This window comes from Prinia subflava, chromosome 2 (assembly GCF_021018805.1).
Source record: "Prinia subflava isolate CZ2003 ecotype Zambia chromosome 2, Cam_Psub_1.2, whole genome shotgun sequence".
In the NCBI taxonomy this organism is placed as follows: domain Eukaryota; kingdom Metazoa; phylum Chordata; class Aves; order Passeriformes; family Cisticolidae; genus Prinia; species Prinia subflava.
The window spans coordinates 62,194,035-62,208,831 of record NC_086248.1 but is presented as its reverse complement, the minus strand read 5'-3'; the positions used below and the strand labels follow the sequence as shown (position 1 = coordinate 62,208,831).

The 14,797-nt window shown below is 42.2% G+C and overlaps 1 protein-coding gene across 8 annotated transcripts in view; it reads right to left on the bottom strand.

Moving 5' to 3' along the window:
• The window catches only part of HIVEP2 (HIVEP zinc finger 2), a 134,924-nt gene that overhangs the window by 71,585 nt on the left and 48,542 nt on the right, over positions 1-14,797 (bottom strand). For 4 of the 8 annotated variants that reach the window (XM_063390238.1, XM_063390244.1, XM_063390241.1 and 1 more), the window contains one exon: positions 3,002-3,063. The exons of the other annotated variants lie outside the window; for them this stretch is intronic. The gene's annotated coding sequence lies outside the window, so the exon portion shown is untranslated. The remainder of the gene's footprint in view (positions 1-3,001; positions 3,064-14,797) is intronic. 8 annotated transcript variants of the gene reach the window in all.

The window sequence follows — 14,797 nt, the reverse complement described above, 5'->3', positions numbered from 1 at the left end:
AGACTTTGGGTGCACAACCCTTAAATACTTTATCAAAGATGGCAAAAGGCCATGTGCTTCAACAACACAGCAAATACTTCCTTTTGCTGTATAGCAGACAAATTCCTTCCTCTCTGCTGGCTCAATCTGAAGCTTTTGGATCACAGCTCAGAGCGTGTGCAAGTTTTACATTCACAAAACACACACGTAAAAAAGCTTCAGTTTTATTCCTGAGACCATTCAACTGTAAACATTCTCACAGAAATGGAAGGTCAGTCCTATCTGTGCTGAAATCCTATGCTTTCATAAATATGTCGTTTTAGGGATTTGTGGGGCTTTTAGACAATAAAAGAAGGCACGTTTTACTTATTTTGAAAAGGGAAACTGAATAGTAAGAATTGAAAAAAATTCTAAAACTGTAACTTATCCAAACTTTCCATATTGGGGTTTCCTGGAAGAAAAAGAAATCGATTTGATAGAAATGAAAAGTTAAATAAAACATAGAAATTTTGTCCCTGGTTTAAATGAAGATAAATTAAAATAATGGGCCTTGTGATATAACAAGATACTTCAGTACTAAGAGTTTGACAGTATTGTGCTACTCAGAGAATTACAATTTAACAAGACATTCAAGATGAGTTGGAATACCTTCATGACATAAATATATGCAAAATAAAACTGAAGTAACATTTAAAATGGTTTGAAGTAAGATGTCTCTATTGCTAAAGAGTTGTCAAGGTTTTGTCCCAGTTAGAGGAGAGGTAAAGTATTTCAGAACCTTCTGCCATCTAAATTTTCTTTCAACTGCTTTTGTCTTCTGTTCCTCCTTAGCTGTTTCATTGTCTTTTTATTCCTCTAATATCTTTAAAACTTGATCTAACTGCTCTGAATTTGACAACAAAACTTAATGTTCTAACAGGACAGAAAGCTGTGGGCTCATGTTTAGTTTCTAAAGGAAATGGCAGAAAACAATCTTGGGGAAAATCTCTGAACCAGCTGCGATCATTTCAGCTCCCTTACAAAAAAATCAGCAACAGAAGAAGCCCACTTGGGTTCCCACCCACCCAGCACCAGAAGCCAGGGTAGCCCTGTAAATTTGGGATCATTAGTGGCTACAACACTTAGTACTGGACCATAACTTTCCCATTTTGGAGGCTTTGAGGAGTTGGTTGACACCAAAATGCCGATGTGAGCAGTGCGCGTTTTCCGGCAGTGCCGTGTGGGCAGTGAGGCAGCGAGCTGTGCTGTCCCACCGCCCATCCTGCAGTGGCATGGGAAACCTGTGCCTTTCGCCTCCAGACACATTAGGGCAGAAGGAATGGGTCTTTTCCCTCCCAAAATTCCACATCATTTTAAACTACAGCAATGGATTTGCATCATTTCAATCAAATGATGTATTACAAATCTCACCACAGATTTTGAATTTAAACACTTCAGAACCGAGTAAAATAAACGGTGCCTATGCTCAGAAAATGGAAGGTGTTGGAGTGGAGGTATCTCAACTTCCTTATAGCCCTGTTGAACAGATTATAAAGAGGCCTGACATCTCTACTTCAGTCAAGTGAAAATTTCAGATTAAAAAATGAGTGATTTTAATTGATAGCCATAATGTCTACTGAAAAGCTTCTAAAACAATTATAGCTTTTACACAACCACTGCTGCCCAGAAAGCAAATCAGCACAGAAGTAACTCGCCCTCTGAATATTTTCATTCCTTTTTCAGAGTGTGAAACTAAGATTGGCACCAAACTGCACCAGCTTTTTAATGCATTTTCCATCCAAACTGAGAGGCACTTGAGGAGCCACAGTGATGTCCCAGAGAAAACATATTCATAACTTTTCTGCTACACCCACCTCCAGCTCATGGCCCAGCACTCTGCTCCCTTTTATTCATCCAGGTGAGGAGAAGCTGACAGCCGGGGGAGGGAAGAGATTGGGAGCCATATGGAGCTAGAGTCAATTTTTGGTATGTATTTGTGAATAGATACAAAAGAGATAAATGCTGGCATGCATAAATTCATATTTTATCGATACCTATTTTGGTACTTACTGTCAGAGTAATTTATTCCAAAATAGGCTTTTAAAAATGAACACCAGTTTAAGAAAATTCCAATCCCCACTTACTTCTTGCCACAGCAAATCCAGGATCCCAATGGCATGGAGTAGGAAGCAGAATCCCACTCAGCAGGGTTTACCTCACAATGCCAAAAGGGAAAGTGATGCAAATAACCAAGAAACCAAGAGAGAGATTTTCCAGGTCGCTGCCCAGGACAAGCTCCCCAGGAATGGGGATGCTTGAGCAGGGGTGGGCGAGCAGCCTTGGCACAAGGAAGCATTGAGGGTCCACATTTGAGCTGCTCACAGAGAGTGCAAGGAGAGCCGATGGATTTGCATGCAGCACCTTGTAATAATGGTTATCAAAATTGCAAGATTCATTAGATTGGTTGCCTGTAATTGCTGCACCTACAAATGTTCAGTTTCACTTCTCAGACTTATTCAAATAATCCAGCCCCCATGGGCCTGCAAACCGGAGCTGCAAGTCTGAATATGGAAGGGGATTTATTAAAAGAGTGCTGGTGCATCTGACCATAACGGAATGCTAAAAAATGAAAAAGTAATGAAACGCACAGAACATTTCTGAGCCCCAGGTTATGTTTGGCCTGGATCCAGTGGACACGTTTGATATCCACTGGCTCCCCTATTACAGACTCTTATCTTCCCAGACTTTGATCTAAGGCCACCGCAAGAGCAGAGGAGCAGAAGTATCTGTGAGAGTCACTTATTCCATTAGTCAGAAATCAAAAATCAAAAGAGCCACTTGAAACACTAACAGAATGCAAAAACTCATCACTTTCTTCAGAGAAGGGCAAAAGACCTTATTTGTAATTGTTGACTGGAACACGTGCCATGGCAGAAAATTTCTGGACTCTGTTCCCAGCTCTTAAATAGTTCTGTGGTTGGTCTTGGGCAAATGGTTTGAATTTTTTATGCTTTTTCAAAATCATAATAAAAAACATACCCACCTCACAGAATAGAAGCTTCATCAGTGTTCCTAACTCATTCTCAGCTTCTTAAGTAGACAGTCCTGCAAAAGTGCAGAGCACCATTATTTAGATTTGATTTGTTTTTTAAAAAATTAATCCTGTCTATTACTTGGTTGTGTCTTTTTAGAATGATTTTCCAGGTAGGAACAATTTTGGATGCAAAATCAGTATCTCTGCCTGGAGACTGGCCTCAGGCTCCTGCCTCGTGCACATGTGTACGTCATATTCCTACCTGTTCCACAAAACAGAAAGTGAGTCTCTGAACAGGTCAGTAGGACACCAGCCAAGCAAGGTACATCTAAACATGAATGCACAACAAACAAAAAATGGGTATTTTTAAGAACAAAACTCTTTCCTAAGAACTTAGTTTCTTCATAGTCACACAGTCTGGGTACAATGTGTAAAAAGATAGGCACTGTGGTGTCTTCTGAATCACTGCCATTACCCGAGAAAACCCCAGGAAGTGGTTTGGATGAGAAGCTGGACCCAGCTTGCGTAGGTATCAGCTGATGTCGGAGTACACACAGCACAAAGCCCTAACAATATGGACATTGTGAAACCAGGAATAGCCTTCTCTTATCTCCTGCAGTTTGGGAAATCATTTCTAACCCGGTGACTACAGAGCTTAGGAATAAGTCAAACAGTTAATTATTCACTATGCTTCCTAATTAATCACCATTTCAGGCCAAATCTTTGTATGCCCATAAAAATACGAAGATCTCCAGTGAGGGAAACAACAGCATGAGCTTTTGGACCTCCTTCTGCAAAGCAATTCGTTTTTCCATAAACAGTTACTATTAAGCAAGGACAAAGCAACAAACCAGACAGCCATCTGTGTAAACCAATTTAAAAGGATGGTGACCTCATAACATTTTTCAAACTAATGCTTGCTGTTTAACTTCTGCCACCCCGTCCTGCCCCTGCAGATGCTGGGTTAGAGCAGGTCCTCGGGTGAGCACAGTGCTTTCGCTTTAGGGAAAGCTGGTACTTTAAAGCCACAGTGATTTCAAACCCGTGAAAAGAGCATGTCAATGGAAATACCTCGGCATATATGGAAGCAGGATAACCTTAGCGGCTGCCCACGCTCCCAGAGGGTGTTGCCACAAAGGTCTGTGCTATGTTTGCCAGCTGAGCTTCCTAGAGGCATGAGGTCAAGTGAGCACAAAGGTTCAGGCCACTGATGGTAACACAATCCCTGCTGAACTCTGTTCTTTCTTACGACCCAGAGAGAAGGCAGAACAAGCACAGATGGCAACCACATTAGAAAAGAAGGCAAACTGGATGGCCTTAGAGCAAAACTTATGAATCCACCCACAGCACAGCTATCCTGTGTGCGCCCAGGATGCCACAGCATCCCCAGCTCATTCTGCCTATTCGGATTCGAATCCAATGAAGCTTGAGGCAAAATATGCAAAATAAAATACCAAGTAGAACACCTACAAAGAAGCGCAAGTAATAAACACCCAAGGACATGTCTTGCACAAGGTCACTTTCAGAACTGCCCTTTATTCTGTTTACTAAAGTCAGTCAGAGCCACAGAAGAGGTGAGAACAGAGTGCATCAGATGGTGGTGACATCAGACCATTGATAGCACAACAGAAGGAAGTGCCAAACTCATTTACAAGGGCATGTGGACTACAAACATTTCAGTATCAAAGAAGATAACTGAAAGAAATGTATATTCTGTTTAGTCTCTTCATATTTCCAAGCATCAGAACAACATAACAGTATATAAACTGTATTTCAAGTGGTGGAAGGAAGTGTGTGCTTCCCCAACATATAAAGATGATGTTTCTAATCCACATATTGCAGACACGGTAAAAATTACCTTCCACAATGCCAAGGCTGGTTACATGGACTCTTTTTTCTTTATCCTGCATTTCAAAGAGTCATTACTTTACTGCCACAGCACCTGATGTTTGTGTGCCTGGTATTTGTGTTTGTTTTAAAATAATGACTGTGAGGTGAAGGTAACTTGCCCTTCTGACCCAGCGCATAATTGTACAACTGTTTGTGCAGTAATAACCATCGTACACATAAAGTGACATTTCTCTAATTGGCGTTTGCTGAACACACAAGGGCAGCCTCTGCAAACACAGAGGCTTTTTTACTGGCAACCTCTTTAATTATTTCACTCTTCCTAACACAGAATCGCCTTTCTGTTATTAGAGAAGAACAAACCATTCCTCACCACACCCACAGTAATACTATATATTCTTACTACTCAGTATCACTGAATACTTTTAAAGATTAGCCTTAAAAGACAAGTAGTATTAACAGCTGTCCTGGGAATTTGTTCCAGAAAAGGGAACACTTCTGACCTTTGAGTCTATGTTGCAGTGCCTTTTTGAGATGCTTCAGAACAAAAGTTCAAGTGGCGTCTCCTTTCAGTTTGTCTCATCTTGCTGCATGTTGAAAGTGAGGACAGAAATTCAAGAGAAGCCTGGCTGGTGCTGCTTCCCCTTGCCTCCAGTTCTGCTGTGTCAGCTGATGCTGGCACATGTAGCCTATTTCTCTGCTTCCTTTGGTTTTGTCTTTCCTTGGTCGCTGCTTTGAGTCCCTACCCAGCCATCTCCACAGCTCTCCTGTCACTGCCATGTTACGTAAAAACTCAGAAATGGCTTAGGAAACATTTAAATCTGCGCTATCTTGGCAAGCAGCTAATCCTTGAAGCAAGTGCTACTTACACAACAGAGTGCCTGCGTTTCCTACCCTGTCATGGAGATGTCATGCCTCATCTCCTAAGGCTGGAAGGAATGCACAGCGCTTCGTAAAATAGCTCTGACTTTCCATTTCTACTATATAAGCATCTTGTTATCTGTTTTTATAGGGAGGGAAAATGGGAAAGGGAATTCCTGGAAGAGATTACAATTGTCAAACTGCCTTTTGATACCTGTTAAACAGCTGAAGCATTAATTTTTTGGCGGCACTGTCCAAAGCCTTTGAGGGCTCCCTGACTGAAGTGGAGGAAATAGTACATTTAGTTCAACTACAAGCTGTACTTTTTAAAAAAATCCATATGAAAACAGACTCATTATTCATTTTTCTGTTAATATGTGGTTTTGCCCTGCAGTTTCAGTAATATTTTTTGTAAGACCTGGCAGTCTCAAAAAAGAACTGTAACTTAGAGCTAATGTTTTAATAAACTCTTGTTTATACTATAGTCAAACCAGAACAAACAAAGCTACAAATGACATTTTTATAGGAAGTCAAGAAAAAGATTCATGTGTCTGAATATTTTAGTTACAGTGTGGTAGGCATGACTATTATTTCCTGTAAAGCCAAATTGTATTTTTAAAGAACTGGAAGAAGGCTACCATGGAAATAGAGCACGGATATGACCTGGGCCTCTAAAGAGCAGCTGGATATAAATACCTTACAATTTAATGCAAAACTCCCATCAAGTATTCTGAGAATTTTACAATGCAGCAATGGCAAGATATGGCCATGAGAACCCTGTTTGGAGTCTTCAAAATACCACCATGCTGGATTACTGCAAATGCCTCTCCCTGTGGTAAAACTGACAAATTTCACAAAGAAGGTTTGCAGCGAGATAGGCAAGAAAATGACCATTTTAAAAAAGTGATCTTAGAATCACAGAAATTAGATCAAAAAGGAAATTACTAAACTTTGTTGGATCATATTGTATCTAAGTAAGACAAATCTATGTAGTATATTTTTCAGCATTTTGTCCAGTTCACTTTTGAGTTGCTCAAACTAATCAGCTCCTCTAGTCTCCATCAAGAGAACAGACTTCCACCATAATGGGTTTTTTCCTAGTAGTTAAATTAGTACTCCTTTTCCTTGTTTACATCATTTTACTACTTTATACCTCTTTGAGAGATTCCCTTCTAGGTGATCTTGGCTCTGATACCATTGTGATATCTAATTTAATAGCAATCAAGGTATAAAATGCTAAACTAAAAAGAGCAACTGACCTTCTGATTCTCCCTCTGTAACCAGCGGCAAGCTTCTGCTTGCATGAGACCTGAGCTCCTGGTCAAGAGTCAAGAGGGTGGAAAATCACTACCTCACTTCTAAAGGCAGTCTGTATTTCATCAGTGCATGGCTCTGAGCTTTATGGAGGATGGAGAGCTAACAGCAAAGCAGCCTCAAAAGGCTCCTACTTTCTTTAGTCAATGAGATGCTCCATGATTTGGTTAGACTGAGAAAATTTGGTTACTATCACTTTTCCCTGCTTATTAGTGAAAGGGGGTTTAATGAGTTTTCTGTTTCTTAGTTGTAATAACCCCTTTTTCATTCTCAAATTGCAGACTTCTAGATTAGGATATCTGGCTGGCCTTTGTATAAAGAAATAGAATTTCTTGAAGGAAAGGAGTTTCACACTTCAGATTGTTATCCTACCTCCCAGGCAAGGGACAGAAGATGTCATGACCTCATGGACTGACTTCTTATCTCCTCTGTCCCTGAACAAAGATGGTCTCATCTTTGGGACAGCAGCACACAGAGCAATCCCCAAACATCCATTCACTTTGCAACCCAAAGGATAAATAAGTGTATAAGAAGAAAAGAGAGTCCATCCTTGAGGATGTTGGAATAAGTTTGCAAAAACAAAATTACTACCTGGTGTGGAATTTAATTTTTTAACTTAGTTGCTATTATTTTTAACTAACAGATGAGCAACTGGCAATTATACTTGAGAAAGACTGGTTGAGTTTTTGGAAAACTCTTCAGTGCTCAAGGCCTGTCTGCAGAGGGACAAAGTCAGGTCATGAAACTACAGACACTTGGCAAACTCCTCAGCAATCCTGAATAAGTACCTTGCACTGCCCTTGTGTTATTAGCTATTGCAGTATCATGTAAATCCTTCATGACAGTGCCATTTTTGAAGTGCCGCTGCACCGTCAGGTGTCCTGACATTATCAAGGCTCCTGGGGATGTCAGTGTGCAGTATCTCTTTCTTGTCTCCTTTACAGCAAGTTTCCAAGCCAGGATGTGTAAAAGGCCAGGATGTGACTCAGAAAAAATGCAGCTTGGGTTAGAAGGAAGCTTCTTCCCTCAATGTCTCCTTGGAGTACAGGACCTCTTTATCCAAGATAACCCTGTCCATTACCTGCTCCTGTCTCAGGATTCACATCTGGCTTTTCATCTGAGAACAGGCAGCTGGTGGCTGCAAGCAGATGGACAGGGATGCTGGGCTGAGTCACTGGCAGTTCACCACTTGTTGAGCTGTTTGAGGTCCCGCAGGAAAAATGCTCACTTTGTGGCACTAAAAGAGAAATGCTGCCAGAAGCGAAAATCGCTACAAGAACTACTGCTCCATGTACAGGAAACAAGACAGGAGACCAAGAAAAGACTTTGCCACAGTCTTCAGGAGTTGGTGCCAGGCTACTGACATAAACCCTCCTGTCTGCCACAGTACACAGCCTTCACCTGCAGTATATTCCTTCTCTCTTCCTCCCCCTGTGCCAACAAACAGGTGGATTTCATTTAAATTAACTGTTTGATGCCAGGGTAACATTTAGAAATCTATGAACTTACTGACAACCTAGTCCTGGATCTCCAACAACCTTATTAAAATTGCTGGCCACTTGCAGGGAGGACTGAGATGATGACTAAAGGTCTCAGGACCAAGGTTATCAGGCACAGAACACACAGGAAAAGCTGAAGTGTGTCTGACTCCATTCACTCACATTACTTTATACAGTAACATCAGAAGGATGGAAGGCTCTTCATTCACTGGATCAAGTGGATTTAAAAAATTGTATTCATAAAAATGAAGTAACTTTCCCCCCTGTTCCAACTATTCTTTACGCTGTATTTTTCTTGTATTATTTCACAGCATTATTTTTCTTCCTCTTCACTTCTGTTACTCTAATCACTACAAATATGAGCAATGTTTATGAGTGACTCCTTATTTTTCCCTACAGAAAAGTAATGCCTAAATGAAGTGATGACTAACCTTTATTTCTTCCATGATACTCAAAGGAACAAAACCCAGAACAAACCAATGAAACTATACAAGCCATTGCTCACACAAGCTGATCAAAACTGCAGTTTCCAAGCATCTGGGAACTGGTTCTCTGATTTCAACCGGACTTTATGGAAACCCAAAGATCACCTTGAGAGATCAAGTATTTATGACTATAATAGACAATATTGAACTAAAACAAACAAAACATACCACGTCCCTGAAAATGTCAAACCACTGCTTTGCCTCATATTTCAGAGTATTTTCACAACATATAGGCAGCTCACACTAATAATGTATATTTACATGTGTTTATGATTTCACTAATGAATGAGCAGCAATGCCTGCTCCATACAGTCACTCTTCAAATAAATAATGCTGTCAAAATGGTGGGCCATGGCAAGGTAAGCTTTCTAATTTTTTTTCTCTTCTTTCTATCCCAGAGCAACTCTTTACTTTCAAGAGTATTTAAGTGCTGAGAGTACTTTGTGTAGAAATTATACAAAACTATTAAATACCAATTCATGACCCTCAACAAATACCCAACTCTACAGCAGCTGTACAGAGTGTACAGTCATAGATTTAACAGGTGGGAGAGGTGGAATAGAAAAGAATTGCATTTAATCTTTAAACAGATTTCAGAGTGAAGCCCCGATATTCCTGTGTCAGATTCAGTCTCCGTTTTCGCCTCCCAGGTATGGTAATTACAGTCCTGTGCCCACTGGGAACTAGTTGCACACTGAAACACCAACACACTTTGCTGGAGGAGGGAGAGGTTTGCCGATGGAGATATTACAAGATGCAGCCCTGAATACTTTGACTTTCTGTGAATGTGAAGTATCCCTTGCTCAGAACACCTAATTATTTTAACTAAACAGATGAATATCTGGTTAGCCACTGTGCAGGGTGACTTTCAAGATTTTAAAGGCAGCCATTGAATAAGTGAAGGCTCTTCAGGAAAAACAAGGCTTTAGCTACCGTGGTCATCACTGCTCAATTCAAGCTGTGCCAGCAGAACTTGGTGCCTGCACTTAGTCACTGAAGGCAACAGGGTGTAGGCATACAGACCCAGGCATCCACGGGGCGTGACTTCACTGCAGGGTCAGCACCTAAATTAAGTTTGTCCCCAACACGACATCTCTGTCACAGTACACAGGGAGGTACCTACACACCCTGCCACATGCCAGTTTGGATTTCATCCCTCTGCCTTGGCCTCAGTGCCAAGCATCAGGAAACGGCAGGCAACTTGCCAGCACTTTTTCTTAGAAAACGGCAACCCTTTCTGGAAATGTTCTGAAGGTCTGCAGAGTCTTTCTGGAGAGGTGGTAACGGTGAGCTTTCGCACAAATACTGTAAATGAAAGCTACCCTAAAATACTATCACTACCCTAAAACATGATACCCCTAAAAATGGGGGCAAATGAGGTCAATATTAGCCAAAAGATATGACTGTGTAGTCAGGCATTTTGATTCCTAGAAAGCTGAGGTAAATGACACATATAGTAGCATCAACCAGTTAGCAAGCTTGACATGTTCAAAGCACACCCTAGGAAAATCCACTGATTTTTAATGCAAATGACTCAAGATTCATCAAACATTTCTGTGCTCAACCATTTACAGATTTTGAATTATATAATCAGTTTGTCACGAATCCCAAAATCTTACTGAAGTGACTGAAAAAAAAAAGCCAAAAATAAAGGAAGAGTATACTCATTAAATCACAGTTCAATGAAGACCTTTGCATTTCCTCCTCTCCCCTTCTTGATTTTCCAGGCCTCTTTTTAATTGCTGCTTCTCTTTCTACTGCTTCTGCCGAACACAATTCTTCACCACCACTCAACTAGCCAGAGCAGATGAGGAAACAGAGCCAGTGCATGAGTTGGGCCAGGCACCTGTCTGAAGGGAGCAGAAAGGCGCACACAGCCCGTACTGCTCAGAGCTGGGGCATCCTCGCCACGGCAGCGCACACCTGTACGCTCTGTGCCAACAGAGGCACAGACAGGGGTTAACTGGCTTCTGCAGGAAGCCTGGCTTCATTCATTAACTACGACCTCTGGGCTAGTACATGCGGAGGAGGGAACACACAGGCAAGTTCAAACAAAGCTTCTGTTTTCCCTCTGAAACTTCTCAAGTCTCGAAATCTTGCACAAAACCCAATCTGCTGTCACCTGAAGGAAAAACAATAGCAGGCACTCAAATAAGTAAGACCGGCGTGAGAGTTTGCAAGCCCAGCCTGTGCGGAAGGCCACCTGCCAACAGGAAGAAGTGGTGAGAAGGAATTTGGATCCAGCTGCTATCCTCCCTCAGCCAAACAATGCCGCGCGATAAACAGCATTAAGGATTTTTTTTTTTTAATCCTCAATCACACTGGGAGCATCTGTATCTGTCATTTTTACTCCCTGGTTACCAGGAGAAGGGCTTGAGAGATTTCTGTGCACAAGTTCACAGAGAGCCAATCTCCTGTTTCCTATCATAGCTTTATCGAAGGGATTGAGACAGGAAGAACAGGAGGGAAAGAAGAAGAAATGACAAAGTGCCTCGCTGTAGGGCTGACTCAAGCTGCTAAATTCATCACAGGTAACAAAGAAAATCTTGTGGCTGTCTTGCAGCCCCATTTCGCATGTCAGACAGAAAGGCAGAGTGGACACAGAAAGGGGATAACTCAGTATCTGCAGTCTTTATTTCCTTAAAATGAAGCACTGAACACCAGGAAATGAACCACAACTGCATGCAAGGTGGCTCACTGTGGCAGGTACCACTTAACCTTAAGACCACGTAGCCTACTGCACCTTCAGATTTAGCCCAGGCAGCACCTGGGCAAAGCATGCCAATAAATCCACTTGCTGCTGATGGTAATAAAAAGGGTTAACACCCAGCCAGACTGCAGCTGAAAATTCCTCAGCGCTTCCCTCCTCAGAGCCGCAAACTGCGTGTCTCCCTGGTTTCAGAGGAACGGACAAACTGCCCTAAAGATGAGGTAGCTGAGCACATGGAAGCGCGGGTGCCAGCGGCGGACAGGGCTGGCTGGAGGGCTGGGAGAGCTGGAGCATCACGGCCGCGCGGCGCTCCTCTTCCCGGCGCCCGGGGACGCGCAACTCGCGGCTCCGCGTCGGCGCCGGATTCACCGCCTCGCAGCCGAGGAACCCCCCTCTCCTTCCTCCCCGCCCCAGCCCCCGGTGAACACCCAGGATCTGGGTACTACCTGCGTCTATCAGCAGAGCCATCCCGTGCCTTCAGTCATTCAAGGAATTTAACAGCCTGGAAATTCCCGTTGTCCATTATTTGAGGTCACAGATAAAAGCTAAACAGCAGCCGTGACTCCCATCAATCATAAGTCACTCACTGATAGAGCGTATGGTAGGAGACCTACTGATGTAAGCTAGTCACCAGAGAAAATACCCACTGATGACGCATATCCAGGCACAAAAATAGTTACAGGGCCCCCAAAGGGATTATTCAACAGCCTACATTTAGATATTCCTTCAAGAGACCCGCAGTCAATTTGCTGCTATTAGATGGCTGGGGAACATTGAAGTTTAAGTTTCCTCAGCAGACATAACCACAAATAGCTGGTTTAAATAAGCTACTACAATTACAAGCTGTTTTGTAAATTTTAACACTGCGTTATAGCGATTAAGTCTAAACAGAACCACTGGCTAAAAAACGCAGTATAGCCTTTGCTCTCAATATTTACCAATTCCTCCTGCATATTAGCCAGCAATGAAAAGAACAATTTAAAATTAATTCACAAATGTTTACACTAAGCCCCTTGTGCTACCCTAGAGCAATGGTTTTCAATCATAAAAAAACAAAACAATATATGCAAAATGATATGGGATATTTTAGTGCTGCTTAAATGTGATCTGGATCAACTTTTGCCTTAATTTTTATCCTTCTTTGGTATTTGCCCCTGTATTATACAAAACCAAAAATACCCAAATAGTTAATCTTTCTTGCACAAATCAAAACCATATAAAGGTAAGTTACTGCAACATGTGAAACCACGTACCATGCACCCACTTTGAGCAGGGGCTAGAAAGAGGATCCCCAGAAATCCCTTTGAGCCTAAATTATTCTGCAATTCTGTGCAGCTGGATTTTTTGGCATTAAAAACATAATCCTCTAAATTAACCAATCAACTGATAATCCTACAATACTCCTGCCCCTTTTAACAGTTTCAGGATCCTGCTTATGCCCAGATAGCAACAAAACTTACTAAGCTACAGCTGAGCCCACTAACACCGCTGAGCACGAAACACCGACTGTGCATTTCTGGCAATATTAAAATCCTATTTTTTTATATATTTGATTTTAACATCTAGCCCCCCTTTTAGAAAGTAATTTTGGTGCTTAGGAGTCTAGAGTTTACTGACTTTTTATTGCACATTTAGAATCTAAATATAGGAAAATATTTTATGGCTCTGATGCCTATTTCATTGACATACTTTTGGAAAGCATTACCTAGCCAAACAAACACTCAAGGATTTATAGTGTTTACCCTCTAAAGCAGGAGAAGGAATTGTCTCAGGCTATGAACTTCTACCTCACTTTCTTCATCTGTGATAACATTATTAAAAATAACACCGAAAATTATTTTTAGCACAACTGTTTCGTAAAGCCCTCATGTTTCTCTCATGCATCCATATGCTGCCAGTCCACATGGCCTAATTTAACAGCCCTAAGAAGAAATATTGGTGCCCTCTAGCTGATTTTCCTCACCAATTTCCTGCAGACACCAGCAGCAGTCTCTCTTTTCTCCTGACATTCCCGGGCCTTTCACTGGTGCCCCCAAAATGCAATGCCCTGGAATAAAACAAACCACTTCCTACAGAAGATACAGGAATCAAAACACTCAAATCCCTTAGTGCTCTCAGCTATAGGAGCTCTCTAAACAGCATAAGTGCCATGAAAAATAGGAGAGGTATAACTCTGTTCAATACCACCTTACCAAGAACAGGCGAAGCACATAAATATTCTTTGTAGCAAGTCTGCACATTGCATGGGAAAATACAACCTGCAGTTTTGCATGAAACACAGGAAGCCCCTCACTCATTCAGAAGCAGTGCAATTCCCCCTCCATCAGAAGACTTTAAAAAGCTAATAAGCCTTTTATTATGTTCTGCCACACATTCGGAAGTTGGTCGTTGCTGGATCAGACAACTTCACAGCTCAGAGCCCAGGACCTCCCTTTTGCCATCACAAAGAGGAAGAGCAGGGAGAGCTTTCCTCTCCTTTCACGCTGGTGTCTGTCAAAGGGACAGACTCCTCGTTCCACCCTCCCTGTTCCCACCCCCTCCATCCCCAGCCCCACTGAGGTACACGGCCTCATCTCCTTAGAGCTGCACGTCCCAGCACCTCTCCAAAGCTAGGAAAGGCACGAGGCAGGGATGCTAACACACACTTTGAACACCATCTCCAGTGTGACAGGTGTGGTCAACAAAACGGTGTCCAAACCCCGAGGAGATCTCTCCTGGCTGGAGGAAAACCCCTGCTGAGGCAGAGCTGTCCCAGGAAATGCTGAGCCTGTGGTGGCAGACAGCTGCCTGGCAGCTGCCAGGACAGCTCTTTGGCACCTCTGAGTGAGTGCATCTGCTCTAAGCCACACCAGAGGCCACTGGCTGCCCAAAGGATGCAAGAGAACAGAAGTCTGTGTAGAAAGCAGGGTTAAAGCTCTATTCTCTTCCTCCTTGTCCAGTTAAAAGAGGCAGAGGTTGGCTGGAGCTGGCTGTCTCTGTGCATTTAATTAAAGCCATAAACCTCTGCGGAGAACTCTGGATGGCCCTATTAGCCATTAATCAAATTAAACATAGAAGGGAGATCAGGATCTGAAGCTCAAAATAAATA